The following is a 26387-nucleotide window of genomic DNA, read 5'->3' on the forward strand; positions in this document are numbered from 1 at the left end:
TTGTGCAGATGTTTGTAAAGGCCAAAAATATTGGTAACACCCACCTTAAAGTATACCGATCGACTTAGAATCACTTTCTGAGTCGATTAAACGATGTCCGTCCGTCTGGCTGTCCATGTAAGCCTTGTGCGCAGAGTACAGGTCGCAATTTTGAAGATATTTCGATAAAATTTGGTACATATAATTTTTTCAGCACAAGGACGAAGCCTATTGAAACTGGATGAAATCGGTCCATTATTTCACCTAGCCCCAATACAAATGTCCTCTCGAAATTGGACTTTATCGGTCATAAATGTTTAATTTATATATGTATCTACACAAATTTCGCTACAAATAAGTTTCATATATACAAAATTCATGTTACCATATTTTGTTACGATCGGTTCATATAATATATATAGTGGTAATAGCTCCCATATAGATTCGCTTCCGAAAATCACTTAAACGTGCATAAATCTCCTAAAAATGTTGGTATATACACAAAATTCAACAGAAATAACTTTAACTTTATAGACATAAATCACACGACCTAATTTCAAGGTGATCGGTCCATAATTGGTCATAGCTCCCATATAAGGCCCACTTCCGAAAATCACTCAAAAATATAAATTATTGAAATTTTAAAAGAAAAATGTTTTTGCTCTTTTACTTAGTGTAGGGTATTATATACTTTCTTACTTGTTTTTCATTCAGTTATTTTACCCAAAATCATATCGGGTTTGTCATTTCGTGAGTGAGAAACATCGGTAGTAGATACGGAAAAATATAGATTTTCTGGGTACTTATTCAATTCTAAGCCGATTTCGCTATGTGATAAATGAAATTTGACATACATATTTACATATTTTATATTGATCTTAAAAATCTGTAAAAACAACACTACACCATATTTAAAAAATCACTACCACGAAACAAAAAATCAAAACCATTGAAACTTTTATCAAGATGAGTTGAATAGGAAAAACCACTTCTCTGAAAAATGTACAATCCTTCATTTTCTTTAAATCTGTGTTACATTACAATTTTCATGTTGTTCAAGTTTAAATATTAAGTGTTCATTTCGCTGATTATGAATCATTCCAATGCTTAGATGGATGTAACCTAGTGAAACATTTAGTCAAAACTTAAGACTAAAGGTAAGGTCAGACACGGATAATATTTGATGTTTTTCGTCAAATATTTCATTGCCTGAATCTGACCACAAATAAAATGTAGAGCAAACAACGAAACAAATGATTTTAGTCATACAAAATTATTTGTCAGCAAACAAATTATTTTCATAATGTGAATATAGTTTGACCACTAGTTATATAATTACCAAAAAAAATATACATATATTTTGATCTTGCAAATCTTTCTAAGGTTAAAGCACTTATTTCGAATTGCTAAGAAATTATTTTACTAAAGTTTTATTGAATTTTGTGATCATATAGTGATTTTAATTTTTCACTTTTTATTTGACCAAACTGCTGCGAAAAAGTATCATTAAATATATTTTCCGTGTGGTCACACTATATAAAATAATTTCATGAAATAATTGTTTGATCAAATAGAGCAAAAGCAAAAAATTATTTGCTCAACATGGCAGAAAAATAAATGGAGATTATTATTGGTATTAAATTAAAGACACAATTTCACTATTTTTATTTTTTAACTATAAATACATATTAAATATTTCTTGAACATTTGTTATTTAAATTATTTACACAAAAAAATTACATCAATAAATGAAAACTTTTACTTGCGCACCTACACACCACAATACTGAGGAGATTATAATGCGTTTGCTGGATGTCCATGTAAACCTTGTGCGAAAAGTACAGGTCGCAATTTTTAAGTTATTGAAACTGGCTGAAATAGGTCTATTATTTCACCTAGTCCGCATACTAGAGTGTTCAAAAAACGGGCAAATTTGAAAAACCGTTTTAACCGAAAAAAACGGTTTTGATTATTGCCTTTTAAAAAAACCGGTTAAACGGTTTCGGTTTTTGTCTTCAAAAAACCAGTTAACCGGTTTATATTAAACTAGCTGACCCGGTGCGCTTCGCCACCCCAATTAGAAGAAAGAAATAGTACTATCAAGTCTCACTTTGTGAATCTAATTGAAAATGTCTAATTTCATATTTCTGGGTCCATTATTATAGCAAATGCAAAATGTGTTCCTAATTTAAAATTTTTAGGTTTATTATTATAAAATATTCAAAAAGTACCATTGCAATAAGGAAATAGTACCATTGATTATCACTTTTAAATTCCCATTCACTAAACCATAACCCGTCAAGTTTGAATTTTAGATTTGTATATCATTTCCTATATTATCAACTAATTTTGTTTCTATAATACATAATATTTAATAAATTATCACAAAACCGAAACCGCGGTTTTGAAATTCTTCGATTTTTTGGAAACTCTAGGTCCATTATTATAGCAAATTAGGGTATTCAATCGGTTAACCGTTAATCGGTTAACCGATTAATTTTGGTCGGTTAACTGTTCGAATAATTCAAAATTGCCGATTTTCAAATAACGAATAAACCGATTAATTTGTGTCGGTTAACCGATTAACCGAAATTTATTTTTTTTGCACTTTAACATAATTTATTTGTTTTTAATTTTCCATTTTAATTCAAATACAAATGTCAAAGTAAAATTACATATTTTTTCGAACATTCAAGAAATATGTTTAGTGAGTATAATAACTGATAAATTTAATTTACATGTAATTGTCGGATGAGAACATTATAATAGACGAAACTGGAAACACTACTGAAACGAGTTTTTATCACAACTTATCGAAATTATTAAAAGTATTTAAAATCTAAAAAGTTCAAAAGTTTATATACATAGAAAAAACTAAAAAAATAACTGACAAATTGGATATTCTTTATCTTGTCTTACTTTCGATTTCTCCAACATCTACAATCAGCGTGAGAGTTTTTTCCAAGTCGAGTTTTATTAAAACTAAAGAAAATTATTCACTTTTTGGTTGAATTGTTATGTTTTGTTTATTTTTTATGTGTTTGTTCTTTTTTTATTAATAAAATACTTCAATAAGTACTCAAAATTCGTGATTTAGTTTCAGTTTAACATTTAAATATAAATTATTCGGTTAATCGAATAATTTAAAATTAACCGATTAAATCTAAACCCCGATTAATTATTTGCTCGATTAACCGATTAAACCGGAAACCCGGTTAATTGAATACCCTATAGCAAATTCAAAAAAGTACCCATGAGAATAAAGAAAAAGTACCACGAAGTATGCCCTTGAATTTTCACTCACTTGGGACCATATACGCCTAATTTCATATTTCTATGTCCATTATTACAAAAAATTAAAAAAGTACCATTAGAATATAGAAAAAGTACCAAAAATCCCCCACTTGTGGTTTCCCACTCACTCGGGTCCATATAATCTTAATTTCATGGCTTTAGGTTCATTGGTGAAAAAATTACAAAAAGTACCATTCGAATAAAGAAAAAGTACTAAAAAGTCTATTGTTATAGAAAATTCAAAAAAGTACCATTAGAAATAAAAAAATTACCAAAAAGTCTCCCCCTATAATTCTCCCTCACTTTAGAACATATACGCTTAGTTTCATATTTTTATGTCCATTATTACAGAAAATTCAAAAAGTACCATTAGAATATAGAAAAAGTACCAAAAAGCAGCCACTTGTGGATTCCCACTCACTCGAGTCCATACAAGCTTTATTGGATGTTTCAATGTTCATTGGTGAAGAAATTACAAAAAAGTAGCATTCGAATAAAGAAAAAGTACCAAAAAGTCTCCCCCTAGAATTCTCACTCACTTTAGAACATATACGATTAATTTCATATTTCAATGACCATTATTATAGAAAATTCAAAAAGTACCGCTACAATATATAAAAGTACCAAAAATCAGGCACTTGTGGTCACTCCGGTCCATATAAGCTTTACTTCATGTTTCTAGGTTCATTGGTGAAGAAATTACAAAAAGTACTATTTGAATAAAGAAAAAGTACCGAAAAGTCTCCCCCTAGAGTTCTCACTCACTTAGGACCATATATGTTTAATTTCGTGTTTCTAAGTTCATTGTTATAGAAATTTCAAAAAAGTACCATTAGAATAAACAAAAAGTACCAAAAAGTCTCCCCCCTAGAATTCTCACTCACTTAGGACCATATATCCTTAACTTCATATTTCTATGTCCATTATTACAGAAAATTCAAAAAGTACCATTAGAATATAGAAAAAGTACCAAAAAAAGTACATTCCCACTCACTCCGGTCCGTATAAGCTTAATTTCATGTTTCTAGGTTCATTGGTGAAGAAATTACAAAAAGTACCATTCGAATAAAGAAAAAGTACCAAAAAGTCTCCCCCTAGAATTCTCAGTCTCTTAGGACCATATATGCTTAATTTCATGTCTCTAAGTCCATTGTTATAGAAAATTCAAAAAAGTACCATTAGAATATAAAAAAAGTACCAAAAAGCCCACACTTGTGGTTTCCCACTCACTCGGTTCCATATAAGCTTTATTTCATGTTTTTAGGTTCATTGGTGAAGAAATTACAAAAAGTACCAATCGAATAAAGAAAAAGTACCAAAAAGTCTCCCCCTAGAATTCTCACTCACTTAGGACCATATATGCTTAATTTCATGTTTCTAAGTCCATAGTTATAGAAAATTCAAAAAAGTACCATTAGAATAAAGAAAAAGTACCAAAAAGTCTCCCCCTAGAATTCTCACTCACTTAGGACCATATATGCTTAATTTCATGTCTCTAAGTCCATAGTTATAGAAAATTCAAAAAAGTACCATTAGAATATAGAAAAAGTACCAAAAAGCCCACTCTTGTGGTTTCCCACTCACTCGGTTCCATATAAGCTTTATTTCATGTTTTTAGGTTCATTGGTGAAGAAATTACAAAAAGTACCAATCGAATAAAGAAAAAGTACCAAAAAGTCTCCCCCTAGAATTCTCACTCACTTAGGACCATATATGCTTAATTTCATGTTTCTAAGTTCATTGTTATAGAAAATTCAAAAAAGTACCATTAGAATATAGAAAAAGTACCAAATAATCCACACTTGTGGTTTCCCACTCACTCGGTTTATATATAAGCTTTATTTCATGTTTCTAGGTTCATTGGTGAAGAAATTACAAAAAGTACCATTCCAATAAAGAAAAAGTACCAAAAAGTCTCCCCATAGAATTCTCACTCACTTAGGACCATATATGTTTAATTTCATGTTTCTAAGTCCATTGTTATAGAAATTTCAAAAAAGTACCATTAGGAGAACAAAAAAGTACCTATAGTTCAGTTAACAAATTTTGGTACCTAAATATTATCCCCTATTCCTAACACTAACTTCACTAAGATGCATATCAGCTAACTTTAATGTCTATAAGTGTAATAATTAAAATATTAAAAAAGTACCATTAGGAAAAAAGTACCAATTTCCCTTTTCCTCCTTGAACACCCCTAAAGCTTGAAATTTAAAAATACTCCATTTTGCCAAAATTGTTTATGCTACAGACATGTCTCAAACGATTGAAATCTGTGTTAATGTGCCCAAGAAAAAATATGTTTTAAAAAAAGTACCAAATTGTTTACCCGGATTTGGCCAATATACACCTATTCACTCGAGTTCCAAATAACATCCTGTTAGTTAATTTTTGTATGAATCCAGGAGCCAATGTTCAAACAATTATCAAAATTGGCTTAATTATTTCAAATAAAATGTATTTTCCCGATTTTATCCCCTTTTTGGTACCTTTTTTATCCCCATTGCGGTGGTAAAATTTTATTCAAATAAAAATCTGCATCGTGGTGGGAGTTCATAATAAAATATTCGTATGTCTATGTCAAATTATAGAAAAACATATTTTATGAAAAAGTACCAAAAATAAAAACAATTTTTATCCCTTAAGGGTTCGAATTTCCAAAAAGTACCAAACTTGTATTTTTTATTTTTTGATAAGTAAAGAATGCGATTTAAAATTTGTTTATATGTTTATTGGTTTAAAAGATACATAGGGTGCCAAAAAAGTACCAAAATACAGTTTTTACCCGTTTTCTCCCCTAAAATGTTCGAATTTCGAAAAAGTACGAAACACCTGTCAGCTTATTTTTTAGATGAAGTAACATGCAATTTTAAGTTTTTTTGTATCTTTATTAGTTTTGAAGATATAAGGTTACCGAATTTACCCGTTTTTACCCTTTTTTACCCCCTAAACGTTCGAATTTCCAAAAATCCCTTCTTATCGGATCGTTTTGGGGAGGGAGGAACCCACAGTTAAAATTTCATGATTCTAGCTTCAGCCGTTTGGGCTGTGCGATGATGAATCAGTCAGTCAGTCAGTCAGTCAGTCAGTAACGTTACTCTTTTATATATATAGATTGTTATTTAGGGCGTGTATGAAACGCACTGTGGTTCCAAATCATAATCTAGGTGCACAAAATTATTTGGCGCTTTTTTATATAGAATTGGTATCTCCGATTCCAAAAAAAATGTTTAAAATATCAATATAAACTTTTTTTGAAGTTACAGTAGGGTCTAGATATACATATGAAAAGCATTAATAAAAAATTAAAAAAATACGTTTTCATGTGTTTCTGAAGCTAAATTTTTAAAAAGATCTGTATTTACTAGGGTATTCAATTAATCGGGTTTCTGATTTAATCGGTTAATCGAGCAAATAATTAATCGAGGTTTAGATTTAATCGGTTAATAATCGGTTAAATTTAAATTATTCGATTAACCGAATAATTTCCATTTTAATTTTAAATTGAAAAGAAAAACAAGAATTTTGTGTATTTATATAAGCATTTTGTTAATAAAAAGAACAAAAACATATAAAACGAACAAAACATAACATTTCAACAAAACAATAAATAAACATGTGAGTTTTTTTAGGATTTTAGGGAGATATTCAGAAACAATCTTTTAAAAAAAGAATGTAATTAAAATGATTTTTTTAGTTTTAATAAAACTTGATCTGACTGATTGTAGATGTTGGAGAAATCGAAAGTAAGGCATGATAAAGAATATCCAATTTCTCAGTTATTTTTTTAGCTTTTTCTAATCATATAAAATCTTCCATCATACCATGGATTTTTTTAGATTTTAAATACTTTCTTTAAGTTGTGATAAAAGACTCGTTTCAGTAATGTCTTCAGTTTTGTCTATTACCATATCGTCCTCCGACTCATTAGGACAAAAATCATCATAGAACATTCTAGAAATAAGGGTCATTTCCAAATTCCTTAGTCAGTTTTCGTATTATACTTAAAAAAACTATTGCTAGAAGGGAATGTTTACGAGTTAAGAAATAAAATTTGTGTGTTTAAAACTATATTTCTATATAAAGTGCAAAAAATGCATTTCGGTTAATCGGTTAATCGACACAAATTAATCGGTTTATTCGTTATTTGAAAATCGTCAATTTTGAATTATTCGAACAGTTAACCGTCCAAAATTAATCGGTTAACCGATTAACGGTTAATCGATTGAATACCCTAGTATTTACTATATTTCAAGTTACAGTAGGGTCTAGATATATAAAAATCAATAATAAATAAATATTTCTAAAAATTCCATTTCATAAAAATTTAAGGCTCTATATTTATGCAATTATTTTATATCTTTTACGAAATATTGTCAAATGCTATAATTTTCTATAAAATAAATCAATATTTTTAAAAATAGTATCAAAATTTTTCATAAATATGCGAACGAGCTTTAGAAAATATATGTATATCTTTTAAACCGGTTAACCGTCTTACAAAAACCGGTTTGTCAAAAAACCGAAACCGGTGGAGTTTACAAAGATAATGGTTTCGGTTATGGATACTCAACCCCATACAAATGTCCTCCCGAAATTGGACTTTATCGGTCATAAATGTTTAATTTATATACATAGGTAAGGAGTGAGATCGAAAAATTCTTAACATACATATATGTTTATAAAAAAGAAACCACTAAACTTACAGCTTTAATTTTTTTTTTATTTGATTGAAATTATTATTACAATTTACAAAAAAAATTATTTTTATAGTTTTAATCACTAGTGATGAAATTTTGAACCTTTTTCGGAAACCCTTCCATTAACGTTTTTATAGTGCTTTCTGTCACTTTGCTCGAACATGTAGTCCATCTCCGTTTAAAATCTACCACACTTTTGGACACCTTTTTTGTACTCTTCAATTCTCTTTTAACAAGAGCCCAATATCTCTCCACTGGCCTTAGCTCCGGGCAGTTTGGAGGATTTGCCTCTCTTGGTACAAATACCACATTATTGTTCTTGTACCACTCAAGGGCTTGTTTGCCATAGTGACAGGATGCCAAGTCAGGCCAAAAATAAGTGGACACATTATGAAGTCTTATGAATGGAAGCAGCCTTTTTTGTAAACATTCCTTGATGTAAATTTCGGTATTTATAGAGCCCGTTGTAACAAATGAGTGGCTTCTTTTGCCGCAACTGCATATTGCTTGCCATACCAAGAACTTTCTGGGAAATTTTGTCTGCTTTTGGGTCCTAAACTTTTCTTCAACATTCCCTCGAGCATCAGCAACATAAAATTTTTGACCTGGAAGTTGCGAAAAATCTGCCAGAACATACGTTTCGTCATCCATTATGCAGCAAGAATATTTTTTTATAAAACTTGACTTCAATTTCCGTGCTCTGTTTTTGGCCTCTAAATTTTTAGTAGCGTTCCTGTCAGGAACTTTTTGAGCCTTGTATGTTTTTAAACCTGCATTAGCTTTAACTTTTCGTACCAAATAGTCCGAGCACTGAGCTAACCGGGCTGCTTTCCTACCGGATGTGTTGGGAGCTCTTTTGAAAATGCGTTCTATTTTTTTGGCTTTAGAAACATCATGTGGACCATTCCTTCTACCTGAACCAGGTTTTCTATCAACTGACAAGTTCTCCCGGTACTGTTTAATAACATTGGAAACAGTTTGACGGCAGACCTTTGTATGCTTGGCCAACTTTTTGTAAGACCAAGTTGGGTTTTGTTGAAAATATTTAATAATTTCAGTACGCACTTTTTTCTGGTCACTCATTTTAATCAGATTAACAAAAAAATTAATATAATTGACATTACACATAATAACTGACATGTTTTTCAAAGGTAACTTGATCAAAAAAAAATTCAAATAATACTTGGGTTAAAAAATGTAATGAAAAACGTGTGTTAAGAATTTTTCGATCTCACTCCTTATCTACACAAATTTTTATTCAAATAAGTTATATACCCAGCAAAAACTTTGCTTACAAATAAGCCGAAAAATAATGGGAATTTGACGATTAGACTACTTATTTTTCGGCGGAATAAGTACTTATTTTTGTTCGCGATGTCCCAAAAGTAAGCTATATTTTTTGGCCGGAAATAAGTCGTTTTGTTAGTAGAATTATTTATAGAATTTTGTATTTGCAAACAAAAAAAAAATAAGTCGCAGCCAAGAACTATCCTTTTGCTAGTCTGCTGTTCTATTCACTACACCACTGCTTAGTTATTTTATTCTGCATCAAATAATGGTTTTTACACAGTAATACAATATTATTTTGTATGTTTCTAAAAATAAACATGCAATAAAAAAATGGGCAAATTGAAAAAAGTAACTGATTATTTGTTTTGTTTGTTTATTTTGTTTTTTTAGACTTTACTACTTAAAATGCAAGTTATTAAAAAAGACATTGGCCCATAATCATAGTCAAAAATAAAGTACATTTTAAGAGAATTAAACTCGACTCTACTTAAGAGTGGACTTTAGGTCTATCATAGACAAGTTAAAGTATACTTCAGACACTGAAGTCGACTCTAAATATAAAACTAGCTGAAGTTGTTTTTAACTCATTTAACAACAGCATCAGCTGTTCTTCGCCGAGTAAAAAAGTTCGTCAGAAAGTAAAAAATGTTTAAGTTACAAGATATTGGTAGAGATTCTGCAATTATTGAACAGTTATCAATAAAATTAGTACCAAAATATCGTAATTATGATATTAATCTTATCTTTTCCATTTTTCCACAACAAACAACTTTCTTTCTTTAGATGTCCCGGTTACTTTTATTGTTTACGTTTTTTGGATTTTTTTTTAATTTTGTATGACAGCTGTTCAGCGTTGCCACTTGTCTGTTTTTTGTTGTATATTGTATGAAAACATTTCCTACATTTGCGGTGGCACCCAGTTAAAGTCGGTTCAATTTAAAACATACTTTAATTTTGACTATGGTTGCAAATTAATAAAAAGCAGGTTTTTATTTTAAAGTTGTTTTTAAAAAGAACCGACTTTAGTGTTTGACTATGATTATGGGCCATTATTTGTAGCTTTGTAAGCGAAGTTTTTGCTGGGTATATACGGTATTCATGTCACCTAATTTTATGATGACCGGGCCATAATTAGTCATAGCTCCCATATGAGGCCCGCTTCCGAAAAGCATAAATTTCTTAAAAATGTTGGTACGCATAAAACTCAACAGAAATAACTTTCACGTAGACATAAATCACATAGAAATAATTGGTCATAGTTCCCATATAAGGACCTTTTTAGGAAATCAGTCACGAAAATAAATTTAAAAAAAATGCTTTTGCGTATTACATGGTCGGTCTTGAACGACCATACTTTCATACTTGTTTTTTTAAATTTAATTTATACTAGCATAACCCGGTGCACTTCGCTACCACTACCCTAGGAAAATTAAAATAATATGCATGGAAATACGAAAATAACACATACAAAATTTGAGAATCTCTCAATTACAGTTCACTTGATATTCGAAAATAACTAACTATTTTTGTATGGGACATACCACTCCAGTGCTCTAATCCCACCTATTTTGAAACCTTTTATGTAAATATCAAGCTTTACTTTAACTTTCCTTTATAAGGGAGGGGTCATTCCTACTACGCCGATCATGCTTAGCTAAACTTCGAACAGGGAACAGGAATAAATTCGTTTATAATGGTAAAAAATTGATTAATACCGAGTTTAAATTCTTTTAGAATTATAGTTCTCCAGATATTCAAAATTAATTATTTACTTTGTGCCACAACCACTAATGCAATCCCGACCATTTTCAGCCAATCTTTGTAAAATGGTAAGAGAGTAAAATGTGTGTAATGTAATGTAACACGTGTAAAATGGTAAGTTTGAAGAACCTTGCAATTATTACTTTCTATGGGACGTAACTCACATCCTTTTCCGACCTCTCCCATTTTGAGTGCTATGCCATCTAATCTAATTCCGTCTATATTCAGCTAAACTCCGCACAGTAATAAGAAATTAATTCGCTAAAAGTTTAAACACTTTTACAATTATAGTTCTGCAGATATTTGAAATTAATTATATACTTTGTATAGGGTGTGCCACGCCCACTATTCCAATCCCGAACAATTTCAGCGAAACTATGAAAATTTATAAAAGAGCCATTTAGACTAAGTTTGAAGAAACTTGCAATTATATTTCACAAAATATTTAGAAATAACTATTTACTTTGTATGGGAGGCGACTCACCATTTTTTCCGATCCGTCCCATTTTTCATTAAACTTCATAAACCGTTGAAAATCGTCACAATTATAGTTCTGCACATATTATAAAATAACTATTTACTTATCTACAATTACATATTTACCCCCATATGCATAAACAGTTTTTTTAAATTTGTCAAAGGTGTATAAAACAAATTTTCAAAATATATTTATTAAAGCGAATTTAAATTACTAAAGTCTTCTTCTTTGTTTTCTATAACAAATCTCACTTAAAACAGAGCGAAATCAATACTGTTTAATTGTTTCTCTTATTTATTTACAACAACAAATTGGACAAACACGCATTGCTTTGTTTACATTTCAGCTTAAGATTCACATGTACACGTGTTTGCATATGTGTTAGTAACATGGGCTGGTGGAGTCATTGGCCCATATGTCTTCAAAAACGATGATGTTCAGAATGTTACTGTCAATGGTGAACGGTATAGGAACATGAATCGAAATTCTTCGTACCTCAATTACGTGGCATTAATCTTGCTGATATGTGGTTCCAACAGGACGGACCCAATTGATTTACTCAAAGAAACTTTTGAAGAAAAATAATTTTACGTTAATTGGCCACCAATATCGTGTGATTTAACCCCATTGGATTATTTTCTTTGGGGTTATGTTAAGTCACTTGTCTACATCGATAAATCACAAACAATTGAACACCTGGAAATCAACATTCGAAGAGTTATCGGCGAAATACTGCCGCAAATATTGAAAATTGGTGTTTCAGATTGCGCCGTATACGCGCCAGCAGCACAGAGGGATGGCTTCACACATTTTTTTGGAATAATTATAAGGAGTGGTCGTAGAGCGTTGAAATTTGGCACCGATAAAATTTTATCAAAATCGACCACGCCCAATGCCCACAGCCCATACAATAATAGATTTTTTCGCATAAAATTTTTCCTATCCAAGTAAAAGTCTAGAAATTTGGTACATATATTTTCTGAAACAAAAGAAGAACGTATGCTAAGTTTTATTAAAATCGGCCGTACCCACCACATACCGCACATGCAATCCAAATGCAATACATTGAAATTTGGCACCGAGAATTATATGGACTAAATTAAGAAAAAACATTAAATTTTATCAAAATCGTCCACGCCCAACGCCCACTGCCCATACAATCCAAATTGATTTTTTCGCATAAAATTGTTTATATCCAAGCAAAAGACTAAATGGCACATACATTTATTTAACCAAAAAAGGAACGCATGCTGAGTTTCAATAAAATCGGTCACGCCCACCGCCCACGAAACCCATATTTCGTTTATTATTCGACAAAAAATGTTAAGTTTTCATCCTGTTCCGAGAACTTCCGAAAACCTTTCATTTTATTAAAAAAACAGCTTGGGGGAAAGTGGGGCTACATTTTGTTTAGATACTTATAGATTTGGGCATATCTTCTTAACGGTTTATGGTATCCTCATAATTGATGTAGAAATGTTATATTTTTCAAATATGTTAAAGGTAAATGGTATTATTAGGAAAATTATACATACATATATAAACCACTGAATTGCGTGAACATATAAGTAAATTTTTGCTAACACCCTTGCATGGACTTTACTTCAATTTTTTAAAAATAAAATTTTTCTTAAAACTATAAGCGTACATCATATTTAAACATTTCTCTGCAAAACTGCATCATTTGAATTTTGAAATTAAGTGTTTGAAAAATTGACTTTTTGACACCAAAATCCCTCTGTGAGCCGTGGCGGCCACATGACAGAAATCATATTTAAACATTAATTTCATAAAATTTTCTTTCCAATAAATATTAAAAATATACCTTCTTGTTTTATTATAATTTAAACTTGTGTCACTCTATAAAAATCACCATTTAATTAGTCACAAATAAGCAAGCAGTTGAAAATGTATGTACAGTGGACGTCCAGTAGTAAGAACGCTCTTTATTACGAATTTCCAATAATACGAATGGCAAAATTTTTGCATTGATTACTCTATTGTACGAACAGATGGGCATTTTTTCTATTCGATAGTACGAATGGTGGTTTCTTATAAGAATTTTTGTTTTATTTACGTATGAATGAAGTTTTTATTATGTTTCTACTTCATTCTTTCGCGGTCATCCATGTTTAGCGAAGTTATTGTGAAATTTTTATTTATTTTTAAAAGTGTTTTGTGTTTTTAACTGTCAAAATGTTGCAAGTAAAACGATGTAAAAAAGACAATTCCTTTGCAAGAAAAATTAAAAATTATAGCAGACCACGAAAATAAAACATCGCACAGTGGTATGAGAATAAAAAAAGAGGGAAATAAATCTGTAACTTCTAAACCCTTACGCCGATTTGAATGAAATTTCACATGCGCAAAGAGGAAGTGTAGTCGAGTTTAAGTTTTGAATTTGGACCTCATGAGCCCACCAGGAGCGGGACCAGTGGTTCCCAAAGTAGGACACCTCGGGTATGTTCAATTTTTAAAATTATCCTATTTCTTCGTTTGTGTTACGATTTATTGTTAATTCTATAAAAGAAAAATGGATAAAATCTGGGAATATTTGGAAGCGCGGTCACCAAAAAACTGGAGTAGGGTGGGTAAAAATGTTGAAAATTAAATTTTCAAATGCGAATATCTCCTAAGCTATAAAAGATAATTGATAGCTACGACGAGGTTTTATGTAGTGCTCGACGAGCACTACATTGCACAAAATGTACAATTTTTTTTTAAATCGTAACACAAACGAAGAAATAGGATCATTTTAAAAATTGAACATACCCGAGGTGTCCTACTTTGGGAACCCCTGGTCCCGCTCCTGGTGGGCTCATGAGGTCCAAATTCAAAACTTAAATTCGACTACACTACCTCTTTGCGCATATGAAATTTCATTCAAATCGGCGTAAGGGTTTAGAAGTTACAGATTTATTTCCATCTTTTTTTTATTCTCATATCACTGTGCATCGATGTTTGAAATTTCAAATAAATATGGATTATCCAAATACACTATCTGTACAATCATTAAACAAAAAACGCAACTGCTGGATAATTCCATGAGTTCGTTAAAAAATCGGTATAGACTTACAAGTGGTGAATTTAAAAAAATGGAGGATTCATTTTACGAGTGGTTTTTAGCTGTTGAGCTGCACAAAAAATTCTACAATGGTCAGTTTTGTGCCAGTGATGGTTGGCTAACAAAATTTCAAAAGCGTTATGGAATACTATTGTTAAAAGAGTATTAAATGGGCTATTGAGCACAACATTGAAACCTCGAAAATCGAAAAGTAATAAACGTCAATGTTTAATAACGGATTTTTAAATAAATATGTATATTGTTTTTTTTTATATTTTATGTACATACCAGAGATCAGCAATGAGTCACTTTTTTGCTATTCATACGCACTTATGAAATTATAAGTATAAGTGAGTAGACATCATTGAAATTAAACTACTCTGAAGTACTCATACTCACAATAAAATTGATTTTTAAGTATGCGTAGCATTGAATATGAATCCGACGTCGACATCATACTCATACGAACTCATATCTGTTTGATTCATAAATAACATCAGTCTGACTTATAATTTTTTGGAAAATACTGATAATACTTACCATAGAGAACATAGAACGGAAACTCGAAAAAAACTCAAACAAAAAAAATACTCAAAATAATCACACATACGAGTGTTGTTTTTGTTTTCACATAGTTTTTTCTACTAATACATTCTCACCACTTAGGTTTTTGACAACTGAGTTAGGTCTTTGACAGGAGAGTTTCCGCTCTATGTGTTTTCTCTATGATACTTACTTTGATTCAGCTCATTCGACTCATGCATGTGTAAATTTAGTATTTATAAATGTTGCAAACAGTATTACCATAACTCTTCAAAATAAAGAAAAATATTATTTCAACTCATTCATGTATTTTTAAAAGTTTATGTGCTGTTTTTCTATAGCGAACGAGTAATTTGAGTGGAAATTTAACATATGATTTGTTATTGTAACAAAAACAAAATACATGTAAAACGTCCACTCAAAACGCTCATTCGCTATAGAAAAACATCACATTAATCATTAAACAGTTTGCAACTAGTATAAACTGTATAAAAATATACAAAAGCATAAAATTGTAAGTTTATGCAGAAACATTTCGGGTAAATCATGGCAGAATCAACCAGGTACAATTATTAGGATGAGTTGTCAATATTTACCCCTACAACGTCAAACTCTGCATGTTATCACGTTATGTTTTCATTTGATTTGTGTGTGTTTTTAGAATTTTTTTGCGTTAAAGTCATCCAATCTGAATCGTCATAAATGCCACATTTTTTTTATTTTTTCCTACACACATTTTTATCAGCTATTTGTACTTTCGGATTTATTGCAGATATTAATCCGCTTAAACTAGCAAATGGACGCTTAAACTAGCAAATAAAAAAATAATCGGCAACCCAAAAAACAACATCCGCCGATTAAACTTAATTAAATCTCCAATCTTCTAGTAAGAACTAGTGTTCTATAAGTCGATTGTTCGAACAATCGACTATTTCCTGAAAAAAGTCGAAAAGTCGAAATCGACTTTTTGGTCGGAAAAAAGTCGAACAATCGATTATGTTATCTCAAAAGTCGAATAGTCAAAAATAGTCGAATAGTCGATAAAAGTCGACTTTTTAGATTGTAAAAAAAAAATATTGCACTTGCATTTTTTGTAATGTATGCTAATATACATATGTAAATAATAAATAAATGTTTATAAAATAAAGCTTTTTTCTACACAAAATTCTTACATTATTCTAACTATTATCGCCTTGATAAATTTAATTTTTATTGCTAAATATTACAAAAGCCGCAGCGTAGAAACCATGTATTTTTTACAAGAAATGGTAAAAAGTTGTAAAAAGTCGAAAATAGTCGAAAAAAGTCGATTAACTAAAAAGTCGAAAGTTCGAAAAGTCGACTTTTCATAAACTACCAAAAGTCGAAAAGTCGACTTTTTAAAAAAACGGAAAAAGTCGAAAGGTCGACTTTTTGTTTCAGCTATAGAACCCTAGTCAGAACCCCGCCTGAGGCCACCATAATTACATTATGCCGTTTGCAAATAAAGTTAATAGCAAATGACACAGTATGTATCCATTGAATCATCACTACTTTTTAACAAATTGTATAAAAAAAATGTGTCAAAAAGAGATCCAAATTCGGTTTATGTTGTAAAAAGTAGTTTTTGCACTATTGAACCCATTTTGGGGCACAATTTATACATCAATTTGGCACTAAATATAAATGTTCAAATCTCATCACTGCCTCATAATGAGTATTTTAATGTTCGTAATTCGGCAACACTGAAACACACAACCTCATATGAGTATTTGAATGTTCGTATTCGAATCATACTCAAGAATTATAGAAACATAGATTGCGCATTCAGTATGTAAAAAAATGTTCGTTCTGCGCATGTACGTCATATCAGCCTAGAACTTGAGAAAAATAAAAGCAAAACATAAAAAAAAAAACATTTTTTAAATTTTTTTTTAGACGTCAATCACTTTATTTGCTGATGTGACGTAGCACATCGAACACCTGTTGATTTAAACCAAAAAAACCTGCGCAATGCGTAATCTATATTTTTATAATTCTTGAATCATACTTATTTTGCTTCGTCTATACAAATTGAGTTCAATAGAGTCGAAATCAAAAACGACGTAAATGTTGTTAAGTATGAGTATGATGATTACCTCAAACTTTACGAGTGGACATGAGTCTCGACATCATTGTTATAAATATGAATGCTGATCTCTGTAGTGCGATTCACTAACTTTTAACGAACCGACAATCGTAATGTTTATCGACATAAATAATCGCTTGCAGTAACGATAGTGTGATTCAGTAATTTATTTTTAACGATTGTTTACAGCTGTTTTTTTGTATACAAATAATTTAATAAGACATGGCATCTCTGTCTACAAAATGTCAAAATAAGCGAAAAGTACAAAAGAGAATACAATAAAAACAAATTAACTTGTGCTTTTTTAATTTTTTTCTAAATATGCAATAAGGTAAGTAAATTAAATTGTGTTTTCATTATTTTTATGATTAATTTATTTTATTTATGTATATATATAGAATGGCTACTAATCATGTTACCAAAAGAAGTCGGGCCTCAGGCGAACAACTTAGCCATTTGGTCGATTTTATGTCAGAAAATCCGGGACTGGCAGCAGGGAAATTTAAAAAAATGCATGGCAAAGTGGAGGCCAATAAAATGTGGAGCCAATTGATGGAAGTGCTGAACAGTCTCGGAGGAACAGTGAAGACAGTCGAGCAATGGCAGACGGTAAGATATTAAAAAACATTATTAAGTATTTAATGCTTTAATTATATTTTTATAAAAAAAAGGTTTGGAGGGACATGAAAAGCCGCACAAGCATCAAAGTTCGGGAGCGGAAAAAACAGATAGCTTTGACTGGAAATAGGCCTATAAACCAAGACGTTTTAACGGAGATTGAGCGCAGAACAATTGGCATTATTGGGAGCCATTACATCGAGGGTCACGAATGTGTTGCTGAAAATGTGCCAATTGAAGAGGTAAGTGTAAGAAAAATAATTGTAAAGTGCGCTATTAAAAATCATTTTTATTGTTAGGAGCTACAAGTTTGTCTGGAAGATTGTGTTGAAATCACCCATGAAATGCCGTCAACTTCCAAAAATTCAACTCAACGTCCAGAAACTCCCAGCACTCCCGCTAGAAGAACTCCAAGGGCTTCGAAGAGAAAGCGTGAAGACGGCGAAAACGACATTCAGTCGAAATTTTTAGAAATTGCTGGCAAACAAGCAGATGCTTTGAAGGTATGTACATTAAGTTTTTACTACCAACTTAAAAGTATGTAATTGTATGTTTTATTTTTTTAACACAGTTGTTAGCTGAATGCAACGCAGCCAGTGTGCGGGGAAATGAAGTTATGGCGGAAGCACTAAAGGGAATCGGAGATGGCTTAAAAGCTAATGCCGATTCTATGAATAATTTGGCATGTGCTATAAACAGTTTCCTAGCCACTGGTCAGTAACGCATATCGAAACCCTGAGACGAAAAATTGTTTTTTTTAATTGAGGCTATCTTGAAAACCTAATGTGATACAATTGCCTTTAACTGCAGTACAACATATTTTTTATAAAGTTAGATATAAGTAATTTTTTTATAAGACTGAATTTGATTTTTGTTTTAGTTTTAATCTATTAATTTTTTGTTTTGTTTATTTAATAATTAATTAGTATAAGATTTTAAGTATTTTAAGTAAGTTCATAAGTTATTTTTTTATAAGACTGAATTTGATTTTTGTTTTAGTTTTCATCTATTAATTTTTTGTTTTCTTTATTTTGTAATTAATATTAGTGTAAGATTTTTATATTAGTTCCTAAGTATTTTTTATATAAGATTGAATTTTGTTTTTGTTACATACATATGTATGTATGTATTTATTATTTTTTGTTTTTTTTTAAATTTTGAATAAACAATTTAATACACATAAATATAAATTTTTGGTTTTGTTTTTTTTATAAGGCAGTTTAGTTTTTGTTTATATACATATGTATAATGTACATATACATTGTATACATATATTTGGATGCATATTTAATTTTTATATTTGTGCTTTAATAAGTGCAGAAGGAAAAAAATATTTTGTTTGGCTGTGAATTAAATGCTTTTAATAAAATTTTTACATTATAGAAAAACATTGTATTTATGTAAAACAATTTGCTATAATTCGGTCTTGAACCCGTTTCGCTCTTGAAGAAGGTGTACCTTGGGTTAACAAATTATCATATGTCTGAGGCACTAAGAATTCATCTTCGATCAAGTTTCTTTCTTCACAAATATTTATGTTGTGCAATACTGCGCATGCATTGACTACTTTTCCAGCAAACCCAGGGTCGTACGTACAAAAGTGTTCTTTGCTGCGATAAGCACCGCCAAGTTGCTTTTAGTACACCAAAAAGCCTTTCTACTGGATTTCGAGCTTTACAAAGGGCATCATTGTAGCGGAACTTAGGGCTTCCCTCCGGATGATTTGTTAGAGGAGTCATCAGCCATGGCTCCAATGGATATCCAGAATCACCTAAAATTTGTTTATGTTTAAATTTAGAATGAAATGATTAATCTTAAATATTTGAATATAAAGTAAATAAATACCAATCAAAAACATGTTGTGGTTTCCATTCTCAAAACTACGTTGCATAACCCTTCGCACAGCAGAGGAACTCCAAATATAGGCGTCGTGCCGTGCCCCTGGATATTTAGCATTTACGTTTAAAATTTTCAGAAATGGATCACATATCTAAAGTGTAGACAGAAGTGTTTTATTTTAAATTTGTAATGAAAATTTGCAATACCATTTGAACGTTGATTGAGTGGTATCCATGGTGATTTACATAAGCCTCCTCATGAATCTTCGGGGCCAAAATCGAAACGTGTGAGCAGTCAATAGCACCGATAGTTCCAGCTACAAAAGGTGAAGATGACGAAGAAAAAATTGCTTTCGCGGCCTGTCGCTCCACCTCAGTCATGGGAAACCTTACGTTTGCGAAAAACATAGCGCTGTTAATTGCATCTGTTACACGATGGATGCAACGGCTAATAGATGACTGGCTCATGGATATTCCACATTGTTCTCCTACGGGCCGCTGGTAACATCCAGTTGCATAGAAACGCAAAGACGAAAGTACCTAGTGAAAAAAATAGTAAAAATTCCAATGTTATTTGAACTTGAACGTCTTACCTGCTTCTCTGTCGATATAGCTGTTATTCTAGATCCTCTTAGTTGATCATCTAGCTGAATAATTATGCTATCAGCCAAGTCCGGAGTTAATCGGTATAGTTTTTGAAATTCCTTGGCTGTCAACTCAAAGGGATTGTCCAAATCCCTAAGAACACGACGATCAACTTGTGGGGCGTCTAAACTTAGCTCATCACTGACTAAATCATATGCCAAATACTCAAAAGCCATTTTAAAAAAAATAAACTTTATCGATAAAATAAACACAACTTAAATTATTGTCGCTAAAATAACGAAAAAAAATCTGCTTAAAGTAACAGCTGACTTCAACCGACAGCGAATATCGTTAAAAATGTTACTGAATAGCAAATTCGATAAATTTTCGTTATATTTATTTTAACGATACGACTATCGTTATAATACATAGTATAGTACATAAATTAGTATGTTCTTTCATGCCTGTTTAAGTACAAAAAATTAATTGTTCAATAATACGAATTTATAGGTACTACGAAAGGGCCTGACAATATATAATTCGTACTACTGTACTGTCCACTGTATGTTTATATGTATACAATTTTCGGCAATTTTAGTTCTTAGTTCAAAAATTTAACTAATCGAAATGATTTATCTAGTTCATTTAGTTCAATCAAGTGAATCGTTCAATTGAACTAGTTCATTCATGAACTACACAAGTCTAATTCATATAAAAACAATTGTTATAATTGTTAGCGCTTTCATGTAAGTTTTGTGGTGCTGCATAGCGCGTTTTGTTCACTAGTAGGCATCGCTAACAAAAAGGGCATTTTTGTGGGGTAACGGCAACCAACCATGATAATTACATATAACATAATGTACAAACATATAATGGTTATAAACAATATTTGAAGCTAAAACAGAAAGAATATTCGTTTTTTTTCTTTGAAATGCAATACAATTCTCGCTACTTATGAAAAAATACTTTTATTTTTTAAAGGAGATGTATTTTTCAAAGATATTTAAATTACATTATGTACGTGTCTGTTAGTATGTGGCATAACTCTTACATACATTTACACAACGTTATGAACAAACAGATGCCCAATAATATATGTACTACGTACTTGGAATAAAGCATGTAAACAAATAAATTTTTGTGTTTTAAATGTTAATGCCATTGTAATTAATTTTTTAATACGTTTATTATAATATTGTTTCTGCCCTTAATGTCTAGGCCTTATAATAAGTAATTAAATCTTATAACAAAACAATTATTGTTCTCTCAGTTGAGAATCATATTTGGCAAACTAGTCTCAAATTAGATGAGTGGTAAATCAGCCTTATTTGTCTTGAGTTACTACAAGTAGCCTTGCGAGCGAGTTCGAATGATGTAATTTTAATAAATAAGCTTCTCGAGTTTTTCTAAATTCGTCCTTAACAAAAGCCACATCTAAGTCTCTGTTGATATTCTCATTTGTTATGTACATTGCACTATGCCGAAAAACCCCAAGTAGCGGCAAAAACTATTTCCCGAAAAGCTAGACTCACCAAATTTAGTGTGCAGGGGGATTTTCGAAAAAATTTAATGCTTACTCCCTAAAACTCCCCCTTTATAATTTGATAGACACTTTTCTATAAACCTTAACCAAAATTATGAAAGTCGTGTCAGTTTTTTCGTGGGGCTCGCATATGAACTTACCTTTTGCAAAAGCAGCATTAAGTCGTGAGTTTGCAATTATTTGCAAAGAAATTTTACATGGCATTAAACCTTACTCTCCCACGAACAACTACATGTAGGATACTCCTTTAAAGTTTGATATCCACGGGAGTTCTACTCCACAAAAGACGATAACACAATTCACAATTTCCCAAAAAGATGACTCAGTAAAAACATCAAAATAAGTGCCAAATATAAGCATTTACAAAATATCTTTACAACAGTTAAAAATACACACCTCGAGTAATAGAATCCATATTCAAAGATTTATTTTATTGAAAGTATATTTTGTAAAACAACGTTTTATTTAATAAAAATTATATTGCTTCACAATTGATAACACGAATTATAATAAATTATTATCAGCATTTTATGTCTAATTATGGGTAGTTAACTTTCATTATTTTTATCAATTTTATCTTTCCAATATTTTGACAATTGAACGCCATAAAAAAATTTAAATAATATAATGTTGAAAAATCGACTTTTTGCCGCAAAATTAGGAATTTCTGCCATAGTGCATTGGTTCTAAGAATTCTGGATTATGCCCTCCGTATGAGATCTATACTGGTATTGCTCGTTGTTCCCCATAATTGGATTCCGTATATCCAAATTGGTTTTGAGACTGTCTTATACAGGATGACTTTGCAGTTAAGGCTTAATTTCGATTGATGGTGGATTAGCATGGTTCGTTCAGAATTATGAGTGATCACAGATCGAGCTGCTTTTCTTCATTAAACGCTTATTGGTCAATTTATTAGCGATTAGAAATATTGTGAGTTTTTATATAAAAAATCTATTTTTGTTCTGAAATATGAGTTACTAACTACTTTAAATATTGTGAGTTTTTATATAAAAAAATAGATTTTTGGCCTGAAATATGCGTCATTACAGATCGAGCTCCTTTTCTTGATTAAAAGCTTATTGGCCAAGTTACTAACGATTTTAGATATATTGAGTTTTTATATAAAAAATCGATTTTTGTTCAGAAATATGAGTGATTACATATCGAGCTCCTTTTCTTGATTAAACGCTTATTGGCCAAGTTACTAACGATTTTAGATATATTGAGTTTTTATATAAAAAATCGATTTTTGTTCAGAAATATGAGTGATTACATATCGAGCTACTTTTCTTGATTAAACGCTTATTGGCCAAGTTATTAGCGAAATTATATATTTTGAGTTTTTATATAATCGATTTTTGTTCAGAAATATGAGTGATCACAGACCGAGCTGCTTTTCTTGATTAAACGCTTATTGGCCAAGTTATTAGCGAAATTATATATTTTGAGTTTTTATATAAAAAATCCAATTTTGTTCTGAAATATGAGTGATCACAGATCGAGTTCCTTTTCTTGATTAAACGCTTATTGGCCAAGTTATTAACGAATTTAGATATTTTGGGTTTTTATATAAAAAAACTATTTTTGTTCAGAAATATGAGTGATCACAGATCGAGCAGCTTTTCTTGATTAAACGCTTATTGGCCATGTTACTAACGATTTTAGATATTGTGAGTTTTTATATAAAAAAATCGATTTTTGGCCTCAAATATGAGTCATTACAGATCGAGCTCCTTTTCTTGATTAAAAGCTTATTGGCCAAGTTATTAACGAATTTAGATATTTTGAATTTTTATATAAAAAATCGATTTTTGTTCAGAAATATGAGTGAACACAGATCGAGTTCCTTTTCTTGATTAAACGCTTATTGGCCAAGTTAATAGCGAATTTAGATATTTTGTGTTTTTATATAATCAATTTTTGTTCAGAAATATGAGTGATCACAGATCGATGTATTTTGCAGATGTATTTAATAAGTGGACGTAGACAAATTTTATTTCTGTAAAAACTTTTGCGGACTATTGTGAACATTAAAAAAAAAATTTGCAAATCGGTCCAGCCGTACTGCGATTTTGGATATATCGAAAAAAAATTGGCGTGGTCAATTTTTCTTTCAGTAAAAACTTACTATGAACATTTAAACAAAAAATTAGCCGATTTTAGGTATTGTGAGTTTTTATATAAAAAATCTTTTTTTGTTCAGAAATATGAGTGATCACAGATCAAGCTCCTTTTCTTGATTAAACGCTTGTAGGCCAGTTATTAGCGAATTTAGATATTTTGAGTTTTTATAAAAAAAAATCGATTTTTGTTCAGAAATATGAGTGATCACAGCTCCAGAAATATGAGTGATCACAGATCGAGCTGCTTTTCTTCATTAAACGCCTATTGGCCAAGTTATTAGCGAATTTAGATATTTTGAGTTTTTATATACAAAATCGATTTTTGTTCAGAAATATGAGTGATCACAGCTCCAGAAATATGAGTGATCACAGATCGAGCTGCTTTTCTTGATTAAACGCTTATTGGCCAAGTTATTAGCGAGATATTGTGAGTTTTTATATAAAAAAAACGATTTTTGTTCAGAAATATGAGTAATCACAGATCAAGCTCCTTTTCTTGATTAAACGCTTCTTGGCCAAGTTATTAGCGAATTTGGATATTGTGAATTTTTATATAAGAAATCGATCAGATGTCATGTCACTACCTTTGGTCACATATTTAAAACATTTGATAAGTGGTCGTATTAGTGAGCGTATTATTGTGCGTAAAAAACTTTTGTGGACTATATAGCCAAATCGGTCCAGGCGTTCTGCAATTTTAGATATATCGAAAAAAAGTGGTCGTGGTAAATTTTTCTTACGAATATTTAAAAAAAAATTTGCCAATTATAGATAAATAGAAAACAGTGGGCGTAAAAGTGGGCGTGGTCAATTTTTCCTTCAGTAAAAACATAAATTGGATAACTACGAACATTTAAGCAAAAAATTATCCAAATCGGTGTAGCCGTTTTCAGATTTTAGATAAATCGAAAAAAGTGGGCGTGGTCAATTTTTAGTTCCGTAAGAACCTTAGTTGGACTATGACCAACATTTAAAAAAAAAAATTGTCTAAATCGGTCCGGCCATTCTCAACTGATGCAATCACCAACGAAGGACAATTGATTTTTATTTATATAGATTTATATTTTAAAGTATAATTTGGCGTAGGGTATATAAGATTCGGCACAGCCCAATATAGCTTTCTTACTTGTTTTTATTTGTGTGGTCATTTCCGGACAGTAATCTGTATTTGAGTGTGTCTCATTAAACGGCTATTCATGTTGATGTGTAAGATTTCAACAACTATGGTAATTACTTATATCCTGAATAGTGTTTGGGCTTTCCCGGATAATTTTATTTCCCGGGAAACGGGAATGAAAAATTTCATTTCCCGGGATTCCCGAAATTGTTTTCAACTAGAAAAATAAATAAAATTATTTTACAAAATTGTTTAATTTTATTAAAAGGAAATGAAAAACAATACATTACAATTCAATTCTACTAACATAAAACAAAAAAAAAGATGAATAAATTATTTGGAGGTCATTTGTTACTCTTGTCCTGGTAATAGCAATTACGTGTCACAAAATTTTATAAATTATGAATGTACCTTTATAATTCACTGTCGATCAGTAATTTAATTGCATTTGTAATGCATTCTTTTAATTTTTCTGTTATACATATTTTTTTTTTATAAAATATATTTGAAAATAAAATTTAATTCATTTCCAAAACAAAAAATACATTTGTCCAATTCACATTTAGCAAAGTCGTATGTTTACCTTGTCAAGCCTTGTAAATGCCAAAAGAAACAGATCAAAACAAATCATTCCATAGTCTATTAATATGTAAAATTAATAGTGCAGCGAACAATAGCAAACTAATGTCTGAATTGTGTAAAAATGCAAACAATTGACAAATATTTAAAATAAATTATAGTTTTTCATAAATTAAATAAATCAACTGATTTCAGTGTTACCGTTTGGTTGTTATTTTACACTAAAATAAAATTTTTTTTTTGTTTATGTATAAATATGAACTCTTGGTAACACTTAAATTTTCATACAACATTCGAAGAACATATGTAAAAATGTTGTAGGTGTTGTACAAAATATTTATGTATATAGAAATTATCAACAACATTTGTACAACTATTGTAAATTCAGACGACTTATAACTCATACGACAGTACAACGTCAGTTGTGAATAAGTAAAAAAGTAGTACTAATGTATTTTGTTTTTTTGTTTCTGCTAAACTGCTCTTTCGCTACTTTGCTAGAGAAAGTACTCTACATTGTAAATACCGCTATTATTTCATATAAATAATGTTATATGTTCGTCATAGAACTATTTTTTTAAAAAAGTGAGTTTTCAAAATGCATTCAGTAAATCATTTGATTTTCGCTTTAAACAGGTGGTGGCTTTATCACCGATTGCTATTTGCTTCAAATAAAGCTAATTCCCGCTTAAAACGACTTTCAGCATTTGATTTTAAATGTTTAGGATTTTCTTTTTTAATAATGATTGAATAATCTAATTCGTT

The 26387-nt window shown here is 30.5% G+C and overlaps 1 pseudogene; it reads right to left on the reverse strand.

Annotated features, from left to right (window-relative positions):
- Positions 1-19230: 19230 nt before the first annotated feature.
- On the reverse strand, positions 19231-20493 carry LOC135950726 (putative nuclease HARBI1; annotated as a pseudogene).
- Between the last annotated feature and the right edge of the window lie 5894 nt (positions 20494-26387).

The sequence above is a fragment of the Calliphora vicina genome, chromosome 2 (genome assembly GCF_958450345.1).
Source record: "Calliphora vicina chromosome 2, idCalVici1.1, whole genome shotgun sequence".
Lineage (NCBI taxonomy): Eukaryota > Metazoa > Arthropoda > Insecta > Diptera > Calliphoridae > Calliphora > Calliphora vicina.